At 33.2% G+C, this 26143-nt stretch overlaps 1 non-coding gene across 1 annotated transcript; it reads right to left on the reverse strand.

The window, feature by feature from the left end:
* Positions 1-2636: 2636 nt before the first annotated feature.
* Positions 2637-2763, reverse strand: LOC150059875 (small nucleolar RNA SNORA40). Its single transcript, XR_016536512.1, has one exon. It is a non-coding gene; the product is annotated as a small nucleolar RNA SNORA40 (small nucleolar RNA).
* Between the last annotated feature and the right edge of the window lie 23380 nt (positions 2764-26143).

A 26143-nucleotide genomic window follows, 5' to 3' on the forward strand; every position in this document is an offset into this window, starting at 1 on the left:
TATTTCAAATTAATTTATAAAAGAAGGATGTGCATTTGAGTCACAGGTTAAATAGTGAAACGAAAGACTTGCCTTTGGTTGTTTTTCTGACATCTAAAACAAGGAACGCAGTATCCAGAGATGACAGATGTCTCCAACCCAGAAAAATCCTAAGTTTATTTATGACTGGTAAGGGCTTTGGTTCTGAAGAGAGATCTTGACTTGATTGCTTATTTGTTAACTAACCAATTGAATGAACAAAGGAGACACACTTTCACTTCTGTTTGTTTTTCTTTATGTTGCAATCATTTGTCCTGACTTTCTGAGTTTTCATGTGTAATTCTGTACTTTATCATAAATAGAAGTTCTAAAATGCACTGTCCTAATGGATTTATTCTGGAATAGATTATCCACTTAAGAATGTTTTCTATACCTCCAACTTTACAGGGTTTCAATTAGCATAGTAAATAGCATAATGAAAAGGTCTAATGAAATAGGTCAAAATAGCTTTTCACAGACATGCCAAATAGAAGGGTAATGATTGCATTTTCTTTCTCATCTTATTTTTAAATCACATGTCTATCTCAATAAATTCTGAGTAATAGGTCTCAGACTTGCAGTCCAAATTTAATTTGTGTGAGATTTGAAAGGCTTGTGTATTTTTGTGTGGAATTTTTAAGAAGTTCAGTGCTGTGAAAAATGTACTTTGTAAAATAGCATGGGATGCTGAATTGATTTAAAGCGGGGGAAGATAAAATAAAATTTGTATTCACCTACAAAAAGAGCTCCGCCTTCTCTGAGTATATTATCACAGTGGCCAAACTGGCAATCCATTATTTTTTTTCTTACTATTAGTGAATATTAGATATTTTCATTTTTCAGAAGTTCATATATTTTCCCCAAATATTTAATTCCTTTATTCTCGTAATTATCTCTGATAAGAACATAAATTCGAAGTCCTCAATTTCTATGTAAGGAAATAATAGAAAGTCCCAGAGACTGGTTCTTACCTCATTAGAAGAATGAAGTCTCTGAATACTAGTTAAATGCTTCATTACATCCCACTTGTGGTTCCTAAGCAGTGTTAGCTGATGGACTAGATACCTGTAATCCTTTTTTTTTTATTTTGAGACTCCAAAAGATAGGAAAAGTTGAAGAAGGCACACTAAAATTCTGAAAATAAAATTGTGCATTATTTATCACTTGATCATGCAAACCTATATTCATGTCTATCATTTCTAAAATAATTCAAGCCGTGAAGAAGTAATCCCAGCGGATTACGTAGATAAATAATCTATGTAATAAAACATGTCTATAAAGTATACAGAACATCATAGATTTTTATGTCTATGTAATTATGTTTATATCTCAAAGACCATATCCATAACATTAGGTACCCAAATACTGAGTCATCACTTTTGTACTATTTGGATCTAATATGTACATATTAAGGATACCAGGCAGCTTTTGTTCCTTTGGTCTTGACTTATCTCACTCAACATGATCCAAGTATTATTTTTAAGGATTCTATTTATATAAAATTACTTTTAGGCTGAAAAGCCATGTGTAGTAACAAGGTTAATAAGATAATTTCTTTTATATGTTTCATTATACTCAAACAAATTAAGGAAATGGTAATTATATGACACTGCTTTTTCATTAATGGGTGACTAACATTAAAACTGGAAGAATCAAACAGTTACCTTTATTCATCAAACAGGAAGAAGTTGGGACCTATATGTCAATATTATATGAACATGTTCTGAAAGAACACCACTGTGAGGAAGAATTTGTTTTAACATCTAGAAGACCCAGTTTTAAAGACTGCTGAGACTGGAAGGGAACTATGACATCATATTAGAGATGTATTAAATGATGTAATATTATTATCTTAATTTAAAATTTAGCCATCAAATTATCTTAAGAAGACATTTCAATATGAGAGTCTTTGCCAATTCTGTGTACTCATGGGAAAGCTGGACTTTAAAATCAACAATGAAATTTATATTTAGCACAGCATCGTAAGTTAATTGAAATGAGTAGATGCAAGTGGGGTAATAATGTTTAGTCTTTCATCTTAAAAATTTGTAGCTAGGTGCAGTGGCTCACACCTGTAAACCTAGCTACTCAGGTATCTGAGATTGAGGATCAAGGTTCAAAGCCAGCCCCAGCCCAGGCACAAAAGGACCTGAAACCCTTATCTCCAAGTAACTTCTAGAAAATGGGAAGTGGGGTTTGGCGTAATACTGGGGCAGTAGCCTTTAGCTGAAGAGCTCAGGGACAGTGCTCAGACCGAGTTCAAGCCCATGAGCCAGTAAAAATAAATTAGTATATTACAACACAATTTCTGCATTTCAGAATGAAAACATAGATATATTTTCTTCACATGACTTTGTAATATCTCATGAGTCCTGGATTTGAGTTCTAGAATTTATCACATTTTGTTGCTTTTTAAACAATAGGTTTGATTTCTTCCAGTTTACAACAGATTGTTCTTGAGGCTAAATGGAATAGACAAGAGAATACTCTATTCAAGTTTGTTTAGGATTTTTTCTTCTATAAAAAATGTTTAATGTTTGAATAGCTCATGAATGATTCATTTAAGACTTTTAGATAGTCATATTTTCTGTATTTATACTTGAAACTATTGTAGAAATCATATTCCTTTTTACTTGTATCAAAAGTTATTCTCAACAATGAGTTCCAAGTTGAAAAAGAAGATTTAATGTTCTCACTTGTCTGGAAGGCTTTGTTACAAATTAAACAGTGATACACACAATTGCTACTTATATCTGATATTGATGTGCTTTATTTAATATCTTGATATCAATTCTACACTGTAGGTATAATAATTCTTAGATTTTAGTATAATTCTTTTTAAAAATCAGATGATGTATTATTTATAAGCTATTTTATATTATACTATTCCATTTTTAATAGTTGCATGTATAGGTATGTCTTTCCATGTAGGTTATGAATGAGCCATATTTTATATTCTCTCTGGTATGTTACCTCTATTAGACACAATTAATTTGAATTCTAGGAGTACTGTCTATGTTTGCTGTCTGCTTATGGAATTCAATTTGAAACCTCCCCTTTTTAAGGATCAAAGAACATAGATTTCAAAATAATTATTTCAGATCCAAGGAGGAACAAAATAGCTAAAACCACTAACATATACCAGAGTGAAACATAATTTCTCAGGACTAGGGAACCCATTTGCAAGTAGAAAATTTAAAGACTGTTTCTCAGAAGGAGTTGACATCGTGTGAAAACCATCCTTCTTAGGAGTTTGATCCATTTAACCTCTAGCCAGGCCTGGGTTAATTCTATGAGATATACCCATATAAATACATGTGGTTTAGAAGAATGAGGTTAGAGAATAGAAGCTATGTATCTGACTGACATATTTATTCAAACATAATATTTACTTACTAATCACTCTGTTCAGCTTAACTCTGGTTTCATGATTTTAGTTCTTTTCTGTATGCATAAAATTTCTAATGTTACAGCTGTAGATGTCAAATATTAATTACTGCTCCATAGACTATTATTTTCAGACATGATATGTATATTTTATTATTATTCAGTTTGTAACTAATGACTGACTTCTTTATTTGTTATTACACAATAAGCATGTGTAGTCTTAAGAGACATTTTCATTCTTATAAAAGCATGATGGTTGCAATAATTTAGTATATTGTATGTGCCCCAGATCTTTTGGTAAATAGACTTAATGTTTACTCAAGTTTGTGGACTCGCAAAATGTGCATCTTATTCTATTTACTGATTTTTAGGTATAACTTTATTACTATTAAGATATCTCAAACCTAGGCCAGCATTCCAAAAGTTAGGTAATGATTCTTTTCAGACAAAGTCATTGCTCTTTCACTTTCCCCCAGAATCAATTTGTACATTTAATAACATTTATCATCTACTGAACATCATATCTTCTTAGCTTTTAATACTAAGACTTCTTGGAAAATTGCATTTTTGAACAAATTTATACCTATTTCTACATTCATTTAAGAATGAATAAAAGTAATGGGATTTATTTTTATACTTCATATTTATTAAATCTATATACACAATTTCATATTGTAATGCAAAATTTTAGAAGAAATGCCAACTGTCTCAAATTAAATAAAGTAAAATAGAATCAATGCACAATACATGTATAGAACAAGCTTTCTTCAAGTGGAACAGTGTAAAACTCTGGGTCTAATAAGGAGGCTCATATCTGTAGTTCAGGGCCACAGGATCTTAGCGTGAGGTCCGCTCTGGAAAATTGTTAGTGAGACTCTGTCAACGAATACATAGTTAGTATATAAACACACCCATGAGTTTAGGATTTGAATACATGACTATCACCTCAGTCATAATAATATATATATTCATTATCCCCCAAATTTATCACTGTGTGTTTTGTTAGAGGCAAACATAAGATCTACCCTCACAATACATTTTAAGTATAATGTAATATTAGCTGTAAATTCTATGCTATGCGGCACATTTATAGAGCTTTTTGTATTATAAAACTAACAATTTATACTAACTCTACAATTCCTTTTTTCATCCTCCATTCAATTCTCTCTTTTTTTGACTCTGTATGTGTGTGTGTGTGTGTGTGTGTGTGTGTATACACGTGCACTCACACGTGTATTTTTTGCTAGTTCTAAGGTTTGAACTCAGGGCTTGGGCACTGTCCCTGTACTCTTTAGCTGAAGACTAGCATTCTACCACTAGAGCCACAGTCTTTGCGTGTTTAATTGGAGGTAAGTCTTACCTGCCTTGACTGGCTTCCAAATGTGATCCTCATAGTCTCCTAGGTGGCTAGGGTTATCAGTGTCTGTCAGTAGTACCTGATATTATTTTACATATTTAATATTAGACATCTAATATCACATATTAAAATTAAATTTTTCATTTTTTCTGAACTTGGACTTAGTGTAAACACTCATTTTATAGTAGGTATATCACTTATAAAGCCATTCATTTAATAAATGCCTTTTTATTCTTTTATTTTGTTCTTATATTTTTATTAGAATTTGTATGTTGTGAAACCAAGTGTTTTTTCTCTTTTAACATGGGTGCATACATAAGATATACTTTGTTGGATAGACTTGTTCAAAGGGCAAATTTCACTCTTTCAAGAAATTTCAATCCAATTATTTATTTATTAATAAAATGGAATTTAAGAATTAATATTCTGTGCCAGGAGCATAGCTTGGTTGTATTGTAGCCTAGTGGTAGAGTGCTTGTCTAGCATACATGAACCCCTGGGTTCAATTCATCAGTACCACAAATTCAGAAAATGTGATGCTGTGGCTTAAGTAACAAAGTACTAGCCTTGAGCAAAAAGTGTCCAAAGACAGTACTCAGGCCCTAAGTTCAAGCTCCAGGACTGGCAAAAAAATTAAATTTTTATGTTTTGTTTACTCATAATACCATGTCATGAACTTTTGGTTGGATAGAGCTTTAAATATGCCTTAAATTTCTTTTATAGATATTAGTCCATTACAATCTTCGCATTCAGCTTGGAATTAACTTTTTTCCATTTAGATTTTGACAGTTTTTCATTTTTCCAAATAAATAGACATGCTTTTTATGAAATATTATTTTTACCATTATGCCTAGTTTTGTTTTTTGAAACTTTACCAATCTTTTTTTTATTTTAAGGTTATCTATCTTATTAATGGTTTTAAAAATCCAAAGTAATTGCCCTTAAAGATAAATTACTTTAATTAAATATATGCTGTACCTAAATGCATGCATTCATAGTCAATTAAGTGACCATTTGGTTGAGTATAATATCTTGCTTTAGAATCATCTTTCTTCTTAATCTTAGAAATTACTAAAAATTCTGTGGTTACTCTTAGACTCTCTGAGATATGTGTTTCTCTCTGTGGCTCGGTAGCCACATATGTTTCCATGTGATCAGGGCAAAGGGGCTGATTTCTAGCACTGCTCTGATGGAGAAAACAAGATGAATTCTTTTGTAGAAAATTTGGTTGTTTCTATATCCAGTCATCAATTGAAAGGCATCTGGGTTGGTTCCATATCCATGGTAAATAGTGCTACAATGAACATCCTTGTGCTAGTGGATTTACTAAGTCCTTGTTTCTGGACAACTGGGTAAGTGTCAAGTAGTGGAATTGCTGGGTCATACGTGAGTTCTATGTTTAGTCTTTTGAGGAACTGCCATACTGATTTTCATAGTGGTCAAATGAGCTTGCACTCCCACCAACAGTGTACATTCCTCCTGGCCACATCCCCGCAGGCATCTTTATTAGATTTCTTGATCCTGGCCATTCTAACTGGAGTGAGGTGGAATCTTAGCTTTGTTTTGATTTGCATTTCTTTTATGACCAGAGGTGTTGAGCATTTCTCCATGTGTCTATCGGCCATTTTTGTTTCTTCTTCAGAGAAGTCTTTCTTTAAGTCTTTGGCCCATCTTTTAATGGGATGGTTGTTTCTTTGGAGATTATTTTTGGAGTGATTCAATTTTTTGAGCTGTTGATATATTTTAGATATGAGGCCTTTGTCTGTTGTATGGTTAATGAAGATCTTCTCCCACTGGTGGCTTTTCTATTTAACTTGCTAGCTATGCCCTTCGCTATACATAAGCTCTGCAGTTTAATGCAGTCCCACTTACCCAAACTGTCTTTGATTTGTTGTGTTTCTGGGTTCTTATTAAGAAAGTTTCGACCTGTGCCAAGGAGAACTAGTGTATCTCCTATTCCTTGTTGTCAAGTGCTCAATGTATTGGCTTTTATAGCCAGGTCTTCAATCCATTTGGAGTTAATTCTAGTGCAGGGTGACAAAGAAGGATCCAACTTTAGTTTTCTGCAGATGCTTAACCAGTTCTGCCAGCACCACTTGTTGAAGAGGCTGTCTTTCTTCCATTCTGTTTTTTGGCTCCCTTATCAAAGTTTAGTTGGCCATAGGTCTGTGGGTTGATTTCTGGGTCTTCAGTTCTATTCCATTGGTTCTCAGGCCTGTTCTTGTGCCAATGCCAAGCTGTTTTGGTTACTATAGGTGTGTAATAGAGTCTAAAGTTTGGTATTGAAATTCCTCCTGCGCTGTTCTTTCTGCTAAGAATTGTTTTGTTGTACAGGGGTCTTTTATTATTCCATATGAAATTTTGCATTGCCTCTTCTATTTCTTTAAAGAATAACCATATAATGTGTGATTGATGTTCTTAATATACTATGCTATTTCTTGTCGTTTTTGTTTTCCCTTGGTTATCTCATATTGTTACATTATCTTACCTTGTTATCTGATATATTCTACATAATTTTATTTGCTATATATATGAAAAGTTGGTTATTGGAGACAGTGCTTCATCACTATAACATTTTCCCTTCTAGCCAGATGGGGTGACTCATGCCTGGAAACCTAGCTACACAGGAAGGTGAGATCTGAGGATTTGGGTTTGAAGCCAGTCCAGGCAGGAACCTCTGTGAGACTCTGTATCAAAGTTTGAAGCCAGTCCTGGCAGGAAGGCCGTGAGACTATTATCTCCAATTATTCACTAAAAACAAAAAAAAACAAAAACAAAACCAGAAATTTCATTGTGGCTTAAAGTGGTAGAGCACTAACGTTGAGTGTACGAGGTTCAAGTTCAACTACTGAAAAAAAAGAAGTTTGTATAGTATTAATGGAATTAGTAGAAAGCACTATATATGTATATGCATATGTATGTGCATACATATATATTTCAATGTTGATTTGTTTGGGGGTTTTCAGTACATCAAACATTTTTATGTTATCCTGATATTTATAAATGTCATCCATTTAAACAGTCTCTGTATATACACACAATATATATCAATATGCTATCTTGGGGTCAAGTAAACACATTTTACATTTACAAAATCCAATAAAACTTGTCAACAATCTTCTATATAATAACTATTCAAGAGGATTTACCAGTTTAAAGAAAATTGGCACCAGATAGAAATTTGAATCAATAAGACAAAATGGTCAACAATGGAAAGAATACGCAAACATACAGAGGTCAAATAAATCATCTTTGCTATGGAAAATAATTGAATTTCTAAATTAAACAGGATCTTAAATCAAGATAACATCCTAAGGCTGGGATAAGTAACAACCTAAACGCAATCATCTGTTTAATACTGATTCCCTTTGATACACTCTACTTCTTATACAATGCTCTGTAGCGGTCATTTAGTACTAGGAAATAGGCACTCCACAAGTTTTCTCAATTCTCATCTTGGCAAAGTCTCATCTTTCTGGAGATAGAGGCTTTAAGTCTCACAAGTAATGACTTGGTACCACTTGTTCCCAAAAGAAAATGAAAAGAATGCTTGCCCTAGCATATTTCCAGGAGATAATTTTCCTGGTTTTACTCACTGCTTGTACCAGAACTACTTTGTTTTAGAAAGAATCATTGACTAGATCTTCTCTAAAGCACCTGATTCCATCCCTTCTTTATGTCCATATATGCAAGTATGAGTTAAACTAGTCTCCATGAATACAAATCAGTCTAATTAATTAAATGTGGTATTAATACAACAATGCAAAAGACTATATTGAGAAATTTTGTGCAAATTTTATAACCTCAAATTTTAATATTTCATAACATTCTCAAACCTTATGCTTTTTTTTAAACAAGGAATATTTTATTTATTTATTTTTTATTGTAATTAGTAAAAGGGTTACATGATATTTGCCACATAGAAGGTACATTCATTCACATACATTGATACCCTTTCACATGTCTTGGTACCCATTTCCCTCCCCCCCCACACCCCCCACCTGTCTTGGTTTTCCCCCCTTCCCTATCAAATTTCAAATATCCAAATACAAATAAATTCAATATATCAGATAACAAAGTGAGATACTATAACAATATGAGATAACCAAGGGACAGCAAAGGAGATGAGAGACAACATAGTACATTAAGGACAACAATCACTCATTATATGGCTTTTGTTTCAATATCCTGGAGGTCCTGTCAATTAGCTTCACATTATATGGCCTTATGTATCAAGATTTTGCTCTATTGAAGATCTCTGCTAGTAGAGCCCAAGGTTTCTACTGATTATGAGGAATGAGGGAAACCATTGAGCCTAAGTTCCTTTGAGTCTGGATTGCTTCACTTAATATGATTTTTTCTAAGTCTTTCCATTTCCTAACAAATGGGGAGATGTCATTCTTTCTGACAGCAGCATAGAATTCCATTGTGTACAAATACCACAACTTGTTGATCCACTCATCAACTGAGGGACATCTAGGTTGGTTCCATATCTTTGCTATGGTGAATAGTGCTGCAATGAACATTGTTGTGCTAGTGGATTTAGTATGTCCTTGTTTCTGGATGGTTGGGTAAATGCCAAGTACTGGAACTGCTGGGTCATAGGGGAGTTCTATGTTTAGCCTTTTGAGGCACTGCCACACTGCTTTCCATAGTGGTTGAACGAGTTTGCACTCCCACCAACAGTGTAGTAGTGATCCCTCCTGGCCACATCCCCTCCAGCATCTGTTGTTATTCGTTTTCCTGATCCTGGCCATTCTGACTGGAGTGAGGTGGAATCTTAGAGTTGTTTTGATTTGCATTTCTTTTATGACCAGAGATGTTGAGCATTTCTTCATGTGTCTATAGGCCATTTTTGTTTCTTCTTCAGAGAAGACTCTCTTTAAGTCTTTGGCCAATTTTTTAATGGGATGGTTGTTACTTTGGAGGTTGGTTTTGGAGTGATTCAATTTTTTGAGTTGTTGATATATTGTAGATATGAGGCCTTTGTCTGTTGTTTGGTTGGTGAAGATCTTCTCCCACTCTGTAGGCTTCCTGATTAGTTTACTAGCTATGTCCTTTGCCATACAAAAGCTCTGCAGTTTAATGCAGTCCCACTTATCCAGCCTTTCTCTGATTTGTTGTGATTCTTGGTCCTTATTAAGAAAGTTTCTACCTGTGCCAAGGAGGCCTAGTGTATCTCCTATTCCTTCCTGTAAAGTTTTCAGTGTGTCAGCTTTTACCTCCAGGTCTTTGATCCATTTGGAGTTAATTCTTGTGCAAGGTGACAAAGAAGGATCCAACTTTAGTTTTCTGCAGGTGCTTAACCAGTTCTGCCAGCACAACTTGTTGAAGAGGCTGTCTTTCTTCCATTCTATTTTTTTTGGCTCCCTTGTCAAAGATTAGGTGGCCATAGTTCTGTGGTTTAATATCTGGGTCCTCAGTTCTATTCCATTGGTCTTCAGGCCTGTTCCTGTGCCAGTACCAAGCTGTTTTGATAATTATAGCTCTGTTAATAGAGTCTAAAGTTTGGAATTGAAATTCCTCCAGCGCTGTTCTTTCTGCTAAGGAGTGTTTTTGCTATACGGGGTCTTTTATTATTCCATATGAAATTTTGGATTGCCTCTTCTATTTCTTTAAAGAATGACATTGGGATATTGATGGGTATTGCATTGAATTTGTAGATAGCTCTTGGCAAGATTGTCATTTTCACAATGTTGATTCAAGCGGCTTTCACGGCTTGGATCCGGCGGGGAGAGGTGGGGGAGGGGTCTTCGCTTTCCGAATTCTTTGAGAAAGTTGGATGTGAGCTTTATCTGGATTTCTTTTCCGGTTTGAGTCCTTCTCTGTTGCTTTTTGAGTTTGTTGTTGTGGATTTCTTTAGGTAGTTGGCTCGTGGTACTCCCTGGTTCTCTCTTTTTGTCAGAGAGAGCTAGTCTGCGTCCCTATTGTCTCGGCGCCATCTTCCTTTCTCCAAACCTTATGCTTTTTAAGTAGCCATATTAGTGAGAGTAAAATCAGTTGAAAATAGCTGGATTCATGTCTTAGTATTAATATCTTTAATTTTCCCATATGTTTGCATTTTTTATATTTGAAAAAATTCCATCAGGTGATTTATAGTTATAATTTAATTTTCAATGATTTTTCATCAATATATATTTTCAAGGCCAAAATGTCCATAATATTTAAAAATTGTTTTGGGACTAAACATAAAGCTCCCCTATAACCCAGCAACTGCATTACTAGGCATTTAACCAATTGTCCAGAAACAAGGACATACTAAATCCACTAGCACAATGAGGTTCATTGCAGCACTATTTACCATAGCAAAGATATGGAACCAACCTAGATGTCCCTCAGTGGATGAGTGGATCAATACGATGTGGTATTTGTACACAATGGATTTCTGTGCTGCTGTCTGAAAGAATGACATCGCCCCATTTGTTAGGAAATGGAAAGACTGAGAAAAAGTCATATTAAGTGAAGTAATCCAGACTCAAAGGAACATAGGCTCAATGGTTTCCCTCATTTGTCATAATCACTAGAAACCTTGGACTCTCCTAGCAGAGATTTGCAATAGAGCAAAACTTTGATAAATAAGGCCATACAGTGTGATGCTAAATGAAAGGACCTCTAGGATATAGAAACAAAAGCCATATAATGAGTGATTGTTGTCCTTAATGTACTATGTTATCTCTCATCTCTTTTGCTGTCCCTTGGTTATCTCATATTGTTACAGTATTTCACTTTGTTATCTGATATATTGGATATATTTGTATTTGGTTATTTGAAATTGGATATGGAAGGGGGAAAACAAGATGAAGGGTGGGGGTGGGGGGGAGGGAAATGGGGACCAAGACATGAGAAAGGGTATCAATGTACGTGAATTAATGTACCTTCTATCTGGCAAATATAATGTAACCCTTCTATTAATTATAATAAAAATATATGGAAAAAATTACTTTGGGTTTTTCTTCATCAATATGCTTTATCTTTAAGAAACTTACTTTTGTTCTGAAATGATCATTTTAATATTTTCTCTATGCTTCATTTTTTTTTCTTTTTCTCTCATTATCTAAATATTGTTTTCATCAGGAGATTCTTGTCTTGTGCGGCTCTTTGCTCTTAAATGTCTTCATTAATTCTTTGAATATGGTAATTGTATTTTTCTTCCTGTGATCATTCCATGGTTTAAATTATTCATTTTTCCTAATTGATGACACACTCTAAATTTTACTGGTAACTTAGATAAAATTTTCTAACTTTTTATCTATATATTAATGTCTGTCTACACCACAAAGAAGCAGCTCGCCTGTTTCCTTAAGTGTTGAAATCTGATTTTTCATCCATATTTCAAGTTACAGTTTTTAAACAGGTCTGTAAAGAATGAAGTAGTTCTCTTTATTATGTTTCAGTTGGCTAGCTCATTAGACTAATGCTGTGAGATTTTCTTTAAAAGTCATGGAGGCAGATATTTTAACAATATGAGATTAACCAAAGGGCAATAAATGAGAAGAGAATTAACACATAGTACATCATGAACAATAATCACACAAGACAAAGCTCTTGTATATATGTTTATTTGAAATAGCAAAGACATGGGAGCAAAGAAGATGACTGGGAAGGTGTGGGAGGAGGGAAATGGGGACAGAAACATGAGAAGGGCATCAATGTGTGAGAAGTAATGCACCTATCACATGATGAAAGTAATTGTAACCACTCTACATTGCCCTGACAATAAAAAAATAAAAATTAAAAATCGTGAAGGCAATGGGCAGAGATATATTTTTTAAAATAATCTAAAAGACTTTGGATACTTTGTCAGAATAATATTAGGCAAAATCAAGTGTGAAAACAAGAACCTGAAAAATTAGAATGGAAGGAATGACAAGCCTGACAATATCAAAATTTTGAGAATTTAAGTATGTCCTCATAAGATCTCTAGCAATATTACACACACAAAGTTCTTGATATTTGTGGCAAGTGGCATTCCAAAAGTCAATCAGAACTTTCCTATACTCACTGAAGGCTGAACAAGGAAGTGCTTGTTTGGTTTCGTTCTTTTCTATGTATGTGGTATCAAGGAATTGAAGCCAAGTATTTGTGCATGCTAGCCAAGCACTCTACCACTAGGCCAAACTCCCAACTGAAGGAAGCTTGCTTCATGAATTCCTTAGAGAATTCATAATCCTGAATTGGCCTCCCACATATTTCTGCATATAATTCACATACATGGATCAAAAATGCTCAAAAGTGAGTTTAACATAGAGTGTATCGGCCAATAATTCCTCTATGTTCCATTTGTGAAGGACACCATCATGCCTGAAGAACTGTACCTGTGTTGCAGATAATAGAAATTCTCAAAAATCATATGTCAAGTATATTATGGACTAATCAGAACAACTGAGTAAGGATTTACAATGTCATAAATGCAAAATAAAGTAAATGATAAAGATAATTTATACATTCATAATGTTGTTTTCTCTTGGCTTCCCTCCACAGTTTATAATGTATCAGGGATTAAAGCATTTTTATGCACAGTGGTATTGGTGACTCAAGTCTATAATCGAAGTGACTCAGGAAAATGAGATCTGAGGCTTGGTGTTCAATCCATCCCCAGCAGTAAAGTCCATTGAGACTCATATCTCTAGTAAACTGTGCAATCAAGCTTGAATGGTAGAGTGCTACCTTTAGTAAAATAGCTCAGGGACAGTGAACATGATCTGAGTTTAAGCCCTAGGACTGACACTAGGGAGAAACAAATTGTAAAAGAAACTGAAATTAAACTTTGAAAATATGTACAGAAAGAAATTTAATTTTTTAACTAAAAAACTCATATGAAAATAAACACATAGTGGAGAAAAGTCTGCTTCCACTAATGAGGGTCTTGCAACTTCAAAATAAGAGTAATAAGTTTGCAAATATCAAAGAGGAAAAGAGTAAAGTATTATGTTGCAAGATTTATCTTCCTGCTTTTTTTTTTCTGCCAGAAAATTTCCACATCAACCCAAGAAGAGTAGTAGGAACAGAAAATCAAGACTCATTATAGGAGTTTAACATAGGAAAATTGTGGGGCAGAGACCACTGGAATCAGAATGGCTGAAAAGAGGGAATTACGCAGATAGAGTGTTGTAAATAAGCATATTGTTAAATTGAGTCTTTGAGTAGACAATTCTCTGAAAACATGTAAATTGAAAGTGCAAAAAAAAAGAAAAAACATTGTGGGGAAAAAAAGCAATTGTTGAGGAGCTAAAGCTAAAATAACTTGAGGACTCCCATCAGCCTGAGACATTTTTGAGATTCTATTTAGCTGAGTAAAATGAAGTTATCAAAAAGTTGTTTCTTTCTGGAGACACTTCAAAGTTGACCTTAAACATGAGTTAATAATCCTAGATTAATGAATGCTTTCTGCATTATCTATCAAAGATAAATAAAAGAGTGTCTATATTAGATAAATATAATAAATAATTGCTTCAATTCCTGGAAAACATAGCCTGTAATGATTAAAGGAAGACAATGGAATGTAGAATAAAAAATGCAACACCTTCAATGTTTGAAGTATTAGACATATAGACATGCACAAAAATGTTACCATTAAGAGAAAATTCAATGAAAATTATCACTATTGTAATTAATGCAAAAAACAAAATAGTTATTTATAATGTGTTTAATGATGAAAAGGAAATGAAAAAATAGGAATGGAGATGGACAACATAAAGAAATTAATATGGGAATTAATAGGAAATGAAGTGTAAGTAAAGATCAGGAAAGCACTTGATGTATACTATACAAATATGGAGACAAACAAAATAAAGATTAGAAAAACGACTCAGGCAACTTTTTGAAATACATGAAATGACATAGAATAGATGTTAAACTGAGGAAATTTATCTGAAGATAACACAGTTCCAAATTTAAGATAAGCTTTAAGCCACAACCCATGAAATCTAGTGACATTCAAAAAACAATGAATATAAAGAAAGCTATATCAAGATACATTACAAGTTTACTAAGATTGCATTGCTAAAAAAACAGCCATACAGACAAAAATACAGAAAACTTTATAGAAAAAGATACATCATTGCAGTTACTTTTATGCAGTAGAGTTGTGTAGAACAGTAGAAATGGGGATAAAAAATCTATGCGCAGACATGAGCACCCCTTGCCTTCTGCCAGACTCTCATTCTGATAGTTCCTACTGATCTGGTTGAGTTAAATTCAGTTGGATATTTTTTCTTTGTCCTCAATGTATTGAACACTCCAAAATTCTTTTCGTGATATTGGACATTTATTCTGGGGCCAAATTAGCTTCTCCTTTCCTGTTTCCCATTTCACAAAAAGCTCTATGTTAATGCGATGAGGAGATCCATATGAATTTGCTGTGGTTTAAGGAAGTCCAGAAGGAGTGGAAGTCGTGGCTATTACTAGACTAAGAGGCATTGGGAGAGGATGACCACCAATCCCGCAATCACCACAAAAACTTCCAGTAGTCCTTGGTGGGCAAGAAGTCATTTCTGATAGGACAGGGCTTGAGGAAGCTTGGCTATGCCTTTGTGAACTTCTTCAGTTAAGTCTTATTGCAGGTAGTGTGAAATTATGTTGCAAAATGACAGAAGTCCATTATTCTGCTCCAAAAGGTTACAGAGCAGGAAACTTCACATCCAACACATCTTTCCTTACCTGTATCAGGAGATAGACTTGTGCCTCAACACAAGTGGACTCTGGAGATGTTGGAACAAGTCCATCTGGCACAGAGAGACTGCTGTTTTCAGTGTAATCAAGGGAACAAGAGGAAGCAAAAGGGGCTTCAGTTTGACAACTACTTCAAGATTTTCTACATCTTGGAGAAATGAATTCTACTTCACCATCTAGGCTAGGCTAGAGAGTAAGAAAACCACCTAAGCATTCTTTTCAGACCAAAGTGATTTCCTGCTGAATATCCACATAAAACTATTTTGGTGCCCATAGATAGATTAGATAGATAGATAGATAGATAGATAGATAGATAGATAGATAGATAGATGGATAGATCTAATTTTAGTGCCAAATCTCTGTAGCAAACTAAATCTAATCTAATTATTATCCACAATTTTTTGTCATTTATCATATAAAAATCATAGCACACATGCTGTTCAATAGCAGTCACTGTCTCAGTATCAATTGATGAGATGTAATACCAAGTAATTTGTTTTGCCAGTCCTGGGCCTTGAACTCAGGACCTGAGCACTGTCCTTGGTTCTCAAGGCTAGAACTCTACTACCTGAGCCACAGCACCACTTCTGGCATTTTTCTATGTATGTGATACTGAGGAATCAAACCTGGGTCTTCATGCATGCTAGGCAAGCACTCTACTACTAGGCCAAACTCCAGGCCCAATTCCAAGTAATTTTAAGCAACAACTTTATTCCTATTATGCTATAAAATGTAAGTATCACATATTGCCTGTTTAGGTACATGTAAGTTATCTGTCCCTTCTGACATTTTAAATTTAGCATGCCTTTCTTTCTGGAGTAAAATTGGGTAATAAAAAGACAGCCAACAAAACTATTCATATACTTTAAAACTACATTTGTTCTCCTTTAGGAATATTTTCTCAGAAAATTACACCTGCAGAAAAATTTAAGATACTATACACAAATGTTTATGGTCTCATTGCTACTACAAAGCACTCAGAAGTGAAGCAAAAGTGGAAAACTTATTGGCATTTCTATATAATGTTTACCCTATGGTAAATGATGGAAATATTTATAGGATATGCTATTAATGTCATTGGCAAAATAGGATGCACACAATGATTTTAAGCTTTATATAAATATTAGAATCTAATTGCAATAATTACATTATTATTTTTACTCAAAAATTCCATGCTTGGTATTGAAGAGAAAATTTTGATAATTTTTTTGCCTTGATGTTTGATACTTTTTTTTTTACTTTTTGTACTAATTTTTATACTGATTTCAAAAATGTTGGAAGTAAAATCTCCAAATTCATTTAAAAAGTTTTGCTTATTTTTGTACTATTTACTATTGTTACATTCATCTCACTTCAAAATCTTAAAACATCAGAAAAGGAAGAAAAATAAAAATAGCAGTTACATAAATTTTGATAAAAGAGACAAAAGTGAATAAATCTTACTTCACATTGGGCTGCTGTTTAAGGGAATCACTGTGGCATTTCAGAGATACAATAGACTTTCTCTTGGAATTACCATCATTTTCCCCTGCTTCTGATTATTTGCAAAACAATAACTATTTGGCCAGTGGTTAATTGTTTCTCTTCAAACATTTGACACATTCTTCATTACTTTTAGTGGATGTGAGTCTTTTACTAAACCACAATTATAATTAAGACTGATGAAATCATTAGGTTTGTTGTAAACATTCAGTTTATCCAAATAGAGTTTGGCAACATTTTAAAGGTCTTCTGTCAGGTTCATTCAATGTTTAATTATTTGTTGTTGATGTTGAATTCCAGCATGATTGTTGTCATTTGTCATTATGTTCTATTGGAACAAGTCAACTCTTTGTATTTATATCTTTGTATGTTAGTTCAGGATAATTGCAAATATTACTTTTTAAAAGTGTTAAATCATCCTTTTTATCATTATAGTCATATACACCTACTGATTAACTAAGTAGGTATGCAGCATTGATACAGACATATCATTCTTTCCTTAGGGGAAAGGATGAAATGAAACATAGTGACTGACCACAGGATCTTCTATTCCCTTTTAGCAATGTAAACAAAAGTGTAAAGTACATAAAAAGCCTAAAGAATTCCACCTAAACCATAATCAAGTTTCTGACTGCTGTGGTATCATATGATTCTTTGCAAATGTTAAAGCATTTGTTGGCAGAAGAGATCAGATGATCTTTATATAATTAAATGTGACAGGAAAGTTTGATTATACTTAGTCCAATTTACATGCATGGTAGATCTTTACATAGATTCCCTTGGTCAAGATACAATATACTCACATACTCAAAAAGTGTCTTGAAACTCCTTTGTACAACTATTTATATTTTTATAAAAATGAAAAATATGGAAACTTTCTAAGTAATGCTCCTTTCTTTTGTGAAGGTGTTTCAGATGGAAGGGAAAGTCCCAATAGCCAACAGGTTGCTGACCAACCACACTTGGTTAAAAAAGGAACACCAACAGTCAAAGTACTCTTAACTCAAACCTATCATCTATGCAGAGGATTATGTTAAAGGTCAGAAAAATATCCAAGACTCTCTTTGCAAGGATAATGAGCAAAATAAATTTTTAAAAAAGGGATAAAGATATAGCTCAAGTGGTAGCACATCATGTAAGCAAGTTACAGGCTACAGTTCAAACCTATTACCAGAAAAACAAAACCAACAACAGCAACAAAAAAAACACCAGTCCCTTAGCAGATGAATGGTCTTTATGCTTGATATCCAGTTTCGGAACGTATCTGTATTCTGTTTAGTTAGGTGTAAAAATTTGAAATGATGGGAGGCATACAAACATTCTCCTCATTCAAATTCTAAGATGTAGATTAGTATGCACTTCTTATCAGCACCTGCAGCCAATTCTGTTGAACCTTTACATTTCATAGAAGGGATTATAGCCTGGAATGACATTTTTATTTTCCTGTGATATATTAATCTTCCAAAGCATTCATTGAATTAGTTTTTGGTTGCTTATATTAGCTCAAGAGCTTGCAAACATTGTTTATAGGGGGATTAAATCATTTTATAAGTAAATTTACAGAGGGAGTTTTACATAATTACTTTTGGTAACTTATTAGCATCTTTTTATTGTTAAACAGGAAATAGCAATAGTATTTCATCTGTCTGGAGATGTTGGTACTCAACTATGATTACATTTTAAGATTGTCTAGATGGTGAAACATGAACAACTGATAGATATATCCCACCATAAAGCATTTAAGCAAGTTTTCTAGGGAACTGGCCTTTGCCAGGCAATTTCTAAATTTCTCAAGAATTTCCCAAGCAGTCAATCTATACATAACCAGAGTAAAGTAATTGTAGACTACAAAAATCTTCCTATATAAAAATCTTCAAGGCACGCATGATCAATGTTTTTCAATGATCCTCCATAAAACTTCAAAGGCTTGTCCATCAAAAAATCTACTAGTTCTTTTCATCTCCTGCTACTCTCCTGCTAGTTTACCTGATCCCAGCCCCTTAAACCCTCATTGCTAGCCTTTTCCACATTTTCATACCATCTGCCTAATGTTCCCTGTCCAGTCTCCCAAACTGGCATACTTATGAATCATACAAAGTATATATAAAATCTCATTTTTTGAGGGGGAAGAGTTGGTCATGGGGCTTGAACTCAGAGCCTGGGCGCTGTCCCTGAACTCTTCATCTCAAGGCTACTGCTTTACCACTTTGAACCATAGTGACTCTTCTGGTTTTCTGGTGGTTAATCTGAGATAAGATTCTCTTAGATTTTCATGCCCAGGCTGGCTTTGAACAATGATCCTCAGATCTCAGACTCCGGAGAAGCTGGGATTGCAGGCATGAGCGACAGACACTCAGTGTACTCTCATTTTAGAACTGAAATTTTGGTATAAACCTCAGTAAAGATTAATACGATCACTAGTGTAGCAATATCAACATTGTCTCTGAGTATGTAGAAAGAAGATTTTGGTCTGTGACTGTTTATACATTTGAATGATAAAAACAAGGCACATTGGAGGTGGGATCTAATTTTCATCCTGAGATATGTGAATAATAAACTTGAGCATCAAAGAACTTTATTCTGTGATCTTGGGGACATGGCATTCTTCTGGAGGACCAGAGAAGAAGTGATGGAAAGAAGCAAACCATAAGCCTGCACCTTCTCTAATCAGCCAACCCCAGCTCTCCCCGGAGCTGACTGCAGAATTAGAAGTGTTTATAGAAGAATCAGTCATTTAACCTACAGAAGCATGAATTAAACCTATGTATTACTTTTATTTGGTTTGAGTGGTTTCATATGCAACCAAAACTGGTAGTTTACGAGGAAAAGAAATTCCACACACCTCCCAAAATACAAGGTGTCATGAAATTACCATTTGTTATTTTAGAAGCTATATAAAATTTTTTAGATAGCTTATTTTAAGATCACCAATAACTCTCATATTTGTTATATGTCTTTTAAAAAGCATATTGCTTGGTACTATTTGATATATTTTTTCCTTTAATTTTTTTATTTATTAATGTTGATTTTTACATCATATTTTAAATGACAAGTTTAACAAAGATTCCCTCTTTGAACACTTATTTGATATATTTTTATCATCACTCCAATTAGTAAATTTTCCTTTTTTGTAATTTAACTTACATGTATGTCCTCTAAATATTCTCTCTGTCCCAAGGCCTTCCCTTTGTTACTTGGCCTCAAGATTTTTTGGATAAAGCAAATATGCCAATAACTATATCCCTCTTGTTTACAGTGCTCTTGATCTATATGCCAGCTCTACTTCAATATTTAATTTACAGCTCAAATTCCATATGCCTAAAAATAAAGTTATCACCCTCTAAATATATTCCATACTTTTTCCCAATCTGACTGATGCTGATATTTTCCAGTTGTTGAAAAAGTCATCCCTATTTATCTTCTTCTTCTTTCATCAGATTCCTTAGGAAATCTTGTTTATACTGTAACCAAACTTTTGATAGGTGCAGGGCACCTTCTCATCTCTAAGCTACTTTTCTAGTCAGGGCCTTTGTCATGTTTCGCCTGGGTTATTGGTGTGACCTCATCAATCTCTCTGATAATGTGCTTTCTTTTTCACAAGAGCAGCCAGGTGATGCTTTCAGAAGAACAGACTCACTCTATCCAACTTTCTTTCATATTCATTTTCTGTTTTGTCTCAGCCAAAATCCATTTTACCCACAAACTAATCTAAGATTTGATCTTTTATTGTCTGTAGAACTCATCTTATTCAACTGATTCATTTTACTCTTTACATTGTTTATATTGGCTTTATAAATTCTCAAAGAGACCTCAAGCAAAGTGTTACTGTATTTACTATGTCTAGCCTATATGCTACTTTTAGGAATTCCCACACCTGTTCTCAAAAAAATATTGCTTCAACTTTATGTCACTACACACTACATTATTACTGAAGTTTAAAGTGCTTAGTAGCTTCTTATATACCTAAAACTTCTTTGCATAAATTCCAGAACACTGGAACATTGTAGGAAAATATCAATTTTAATGACTTCTGTTTTAATGTGTTTTCTTTTTTAGGGAGAATGTAAGTTATGAAAGGACTTGGGCTTATAGATTTATCTTGTACTCAGAGCAACACACTCTATATTTTTGTAAGAAATTAACATATTTCATTTTCTAACAGTAAATATTTACATATGTCTGATTTTCATTTAACATTAAATTTTAGTGACTGCCTAGTTTTTAATAACTTTAAGCATTTTAATGTATAAAATATTAATTTAGTCCTAAAATTATTGAACTTTAGTTTCACACTATTAGGATACATGCATAAAAGACCTTTAAAGAGTTTTTTCATTAGAATAAATTTAATACGGATACTTGATAAAATTAGAGGATATGAATATTATATTTATTTTTAATACAAATGTAGATAATGGCCAATGCTAATAGTCATTTTTAGAAAGAAAAATTGAAATGTAGATAATTAAAAATGTGAAAAGTCAAGTGATTTTGTTTTTCCCTCATTTATTAAAAATTATACAAACCAAAATAGGTGTTAATATTACATTTTTGAATGACAGTGTGACAGTCTTAATATCGGAATATATTGTTTTATATAAAATGTATGTTATGTATATTATATTGTAAGTATATGTGTATATTATAGATATGTATATTATAATGCACTTATTATTTTTATTGTTTCATTGCTTAATAGAAGTATATTTCAGGAGTGAAATCCACCCAAGGTAAAAATTAATAGCATTGCCAGCTGCATGTGGCTTATGACTGTAATCTGAGGTACTCTGGAGGTGATATCTAAAATTCTTGGTCTGAAACCAGGCAGTTAGGAAAACATGTGTGAGACTTAAGTGGTAGTGTACTAACCTTGAGCCAAAGGAGTTCAGGGATAAGACTCAGGTCCTGGGCTCAAGCCCCAGTACCAGCACACACACAAAAGATTAATAGTATTGTTATTTATTAAACTGTAAAATGTTTTATAACTATATCATAAATTCATGTTTCTCTGTAAATTCTCTCAGTTCATTTTTTCCTCTAGAAAGCATAACAAATTTCAAAGTCAATACTTTTTAAGTTTATTAATAAAAATAATAAAAAGTATTATCTAGGAAATATTCCTGGTAATCTAGGAAATGTATTCATAATCGATCATCTTTATTTTTAAACAATAAGAAAGATACAAACCAATATAGAATACATATGAAAACTGTAATTATTTTCTATTGATTTTAATGATACACATACTTTCTAGAGAATTTTATTTTTACAAGAAATCAAAGAAGTTTGTTCATCCTGACCTTTGTCAACTTTCAAGGCAATGCTGAAATGGTGTTTATGTAAAAGAGCTAATTTTCTCCTAATAGCTTGATTCACATTGATTTCCTTCTTCTTAAGCTCCTTTTGTTACTTTTTTCTGAAGCATAAAATCAGCAACTCATTATGTGTTTCCTTGTTCAATGCTGGGTCTAGCAAAATTGTGAATTCCAAAAGACTGTCTGGTACAAATCACTCTTTTACAGAATCCAATTCTATGCTCTAAATCTTCATTTTCCAAAGGTGCTCCAACATGAGGGTACATATAAAATGATATATTTCCTCTCCATTTCCTTTTCCATTTTTCTATGAATTTTAGTAAAAGTTTTTATCACTTAAAAGAAATATATACATGTATATATGCTCATGGTGCTGGGATTGAAATGCCTAAAACTCCTGTGTAGGCAGGCTCTCTAGCTACTGAGCCATGCCTTCTTCTATATAGTTCCAGTGATTTTTGAGACAGAGTCTATATTCCTGCCCTTCTGGGTATGATTCCCCTAGGTTAGACTTCCAGGTCTCCAGCATAACACATGTGCATTTGACACTGCATCAGCTCTTCAATTAGATGGTGTCAGGCAATCTTTCCTGTGTGGAACCATGCCAACCATTTCTGCTTCACAAATAGCTAGGATCTCAAGTGTAAGCTCAGCACCTGACTTTCAATAGCTTTTAGAACTGAAATATGTAAATGGAACAGCTTTCAAACTAATACAAATATAACCTACGTATACTTAAAGAACAATGATGGAAAAGCTTCTGTAACCCAAACCGTGGTGTATATCACACGTATATATAAAACAAGCCCAGGAGAAGGGGTGCTATTGATCAAGATTCCTTATGTTAATATATTACTTTAATGAATAACAAGTCTTTTGTATGTCTATTTAAAGACAAAAATAAAACTTGGGGAAAAAACTTGGAAATGAAGAATACCAAAGATTCTTTAAAAAAGTGTGAAAGAAATCTTATAATACAGATAGTATAATGAAATTTTAGTAAGAATAGTAAGTGCTATTTTCATGTTCTATATTTGTAAAAGTGAGATGAGTATAGTAACCAAAGAGTTGAGCTTGACAGGGGTACTTTGTATATCTTTATGCAAATACTTCAGTGAAATCTCTGTAAAGCAAACTGATGCTAATAAAAACCATTTTGAAAACAGACTTTGCAATCTGATATATTTTCTTTACCCCTACAGTTTTTAAGGCTCTATTTCCATTTCAAAACTAAAGGGATCGGACCCAAAGAAATATTTCCCCTCATTTGTAGCAATTGGAAAGTGCCTATAAATATAGAAATAAGCATGATGGATAGTAAAAGACAAAAAAAAAAAAACAAAATAAACAGAACTCTAAGCATTCAGATAATGAGACCAAGAAGGTTATTCTTAGGAGAGGTTCACAAAGGCACAATAGTTTGTGCATATGGTCCTATAAAATGAGGTTCGTCAAAATCAACTCCAAAGCTGGGTGTGGTAACTCAGGACTGCAATCCTAGCTACTCAGGAGGCTGAGATCTGAGGATCTCCGTTCAAAGTCAAGCCTGGGTACTAAAGTCCGTGAGACTCTTACTTCCAATTAACCACCAGAAAACCAGAAGTGGAACTGTGGTTCAAGGGGTAGGGCAGTAGCCTTGAGCTGAAGAGCTCAAAGACAATATCCAGGCCCAGAATTCAAGTCACATGATCAGAAAAAAAGATCAACTCCAAGAAACTAGAGATTTAAAAAAAATTTACATTTTGTGTTTTTTTCTTCCTCTCCTTTTGTTGCTGTTATTATTTTTTAAATTTCTGTACATTTTATCATGGATGTAAATTTATATATTTTAGGGAGGAGAATGAGAAAAACAAAACAATGGGGTGAAATGGTGAAATAATTCAGCATTGATACTAGACACCATGTTGAAATGAACTCTATAACTTGTGGGGAGAGGGAGCAGTTGGGGAAAAAAGTAGGAGAAAATGAGAGAATAGGTGACACTGTTCAAAAGAAATGTACTCATTATCTGATTGATATAATTGTAACACTTTGGTACATCCCTTTTACAATAAAATAAATGTATAAATAAAAATAAAAACAAAGATAAATGTAGAATATTCTTCACTTGAATATGCGGCTCTCTTCTTGAGGCAAAATCTATTTACATAATTTTATGAGATAGACATACTTATAGCAAACACAGACACACATATATGTATACTTATAAGTATAAAAATATAGACATCTATACTAATTAACAAAATATGATCATGAAAATACTAGATCTTTATTTACAATTTAGAAAGCTGAGTCATGTATTCATCATTGAAATATCCATAATTGTTCACTATAGTTACCTAACAGAATGCAAATGGTATAAACCTTGATGGTTTGAAAGTATGTTTATTATAGAAGGAAGTTTCCTGAAGGACAAAGAGGATTCTATCAAAGAAAGCAATAAATAACACCTATAGAGCAAACAGGAGAAACAGCATTTAATAGGTAAGAAAAATACAGAGTTACATATTTTGTAATTAACATCATTGTTATATAAAATTCTCCACAAATGGAATAATCCTGAACTACAAATTTCATTTGGAATTTGGGTAAGATGCAGATAAGGGAGGTATCAATATGTAAGTATTTGTGCTGAAAACTACTGACAAATATATTGGTTGGGTGTTTATGTCCTGTTATGGCTCAGCTCCTGCTTTCCTATCTAGATTCATTTGAAATCAATTTGTGCTTAAAACTTACCCTTCAGTAACTTTGAAATTTAATAGCCTCCTTATGAACAAGGCATTGTTATTCTTGTTTATCTTGGTTTTTGTTTCTTGAATAAATGGTTTTATCCACTTGTTTTCCTTCTGTTTGACTCTCCTTCTTGTGTATATGATGAGATACTATACTATCATATACTATCATCCAGCATGAACTAATCTTCATAGCACTATGTAATTACAAAACTCAACAAACAAGCATACAGTGGTGACAATAAGCAAGCCTGGGATTGAAGGAGATTGGATGTTCTTACGAGGGGAAAAATATTCTGGATTATCAAAAATTTCCTCATCATGAATGTTGTCATGATTATGATGAAATATACCAAGAAACATTGAGCTAAATATTGAATTATAATATACATCAAATAACATTGAATTCTCTATGTAAAAAGATGGCTTTAATTTTATCAAAATGATATCTCAATAAAAATTAAATCATAAAATAAATCATAAAATGATGTCAGGCAAATTGCTATATCAGACATGTTGTGAAACATTCACTACCAAATTCAGTAGTTCTAGATATTTTAAAATGAGAATACCATTAAAGAAAACTAGAATCAAACTTCACTTAGGTATATGAATGGAAATTTCTTAATATATTGCATATGCAAATGGAATATCATAGTCTCAACATATACATTCATGTTTTGCTAAATGATTTTTCCATCAGTGATGGATCACAAGTATAGCAGTGCTTCATATTATGAAGTTCACAAATTCCTACCACTTAGTGATGTCTCAGCTGTCAACACTTCACTGTACAAGGTGTTAGTTATGTACTTATGGTGCTACTATTTTGCAAAACCCTACTTCACTGCCAGAGGTTTAAAAGTATAGCACACACAATTATATACAGTATATGATTCATATTGGCTTTGTAAAACTGTTATTATTTTGCATATTTAATACTATACATGTTTTATCCTTATTTTAAAATCAGTACTTTCTCTTCTATTCTTAAAATATTTACTGTAAACCACTGTCAGGCTAGAATTGCAAGAGTTTTCCTTATCTACTGTTTATTGTGTGTCTAATTACAAGGTAATTATTAGGTATGAGAGGTTAGTCCACTTACATTTGTGATGTTCAGATAATGATGAAATTGTTTATTGCTGCATATCTCAGAAGATATTCCTGTGGTCAAG

The sequence above is a fragment of the Megascapheus bottae genome, chromosome 8, assembly GCF_031878675.1.
Source record: "Megascapheus bottae isolate mThoBot1 chromosome 8, mThoBot2.hap1, whole genome shotgun sequence".
Lineage (NCBI taxonomy): Eukaryota > Metazoa > Chordata > Mammalia > Rodentia > Geomyidae > Megascapheus > Megascapheus bottae.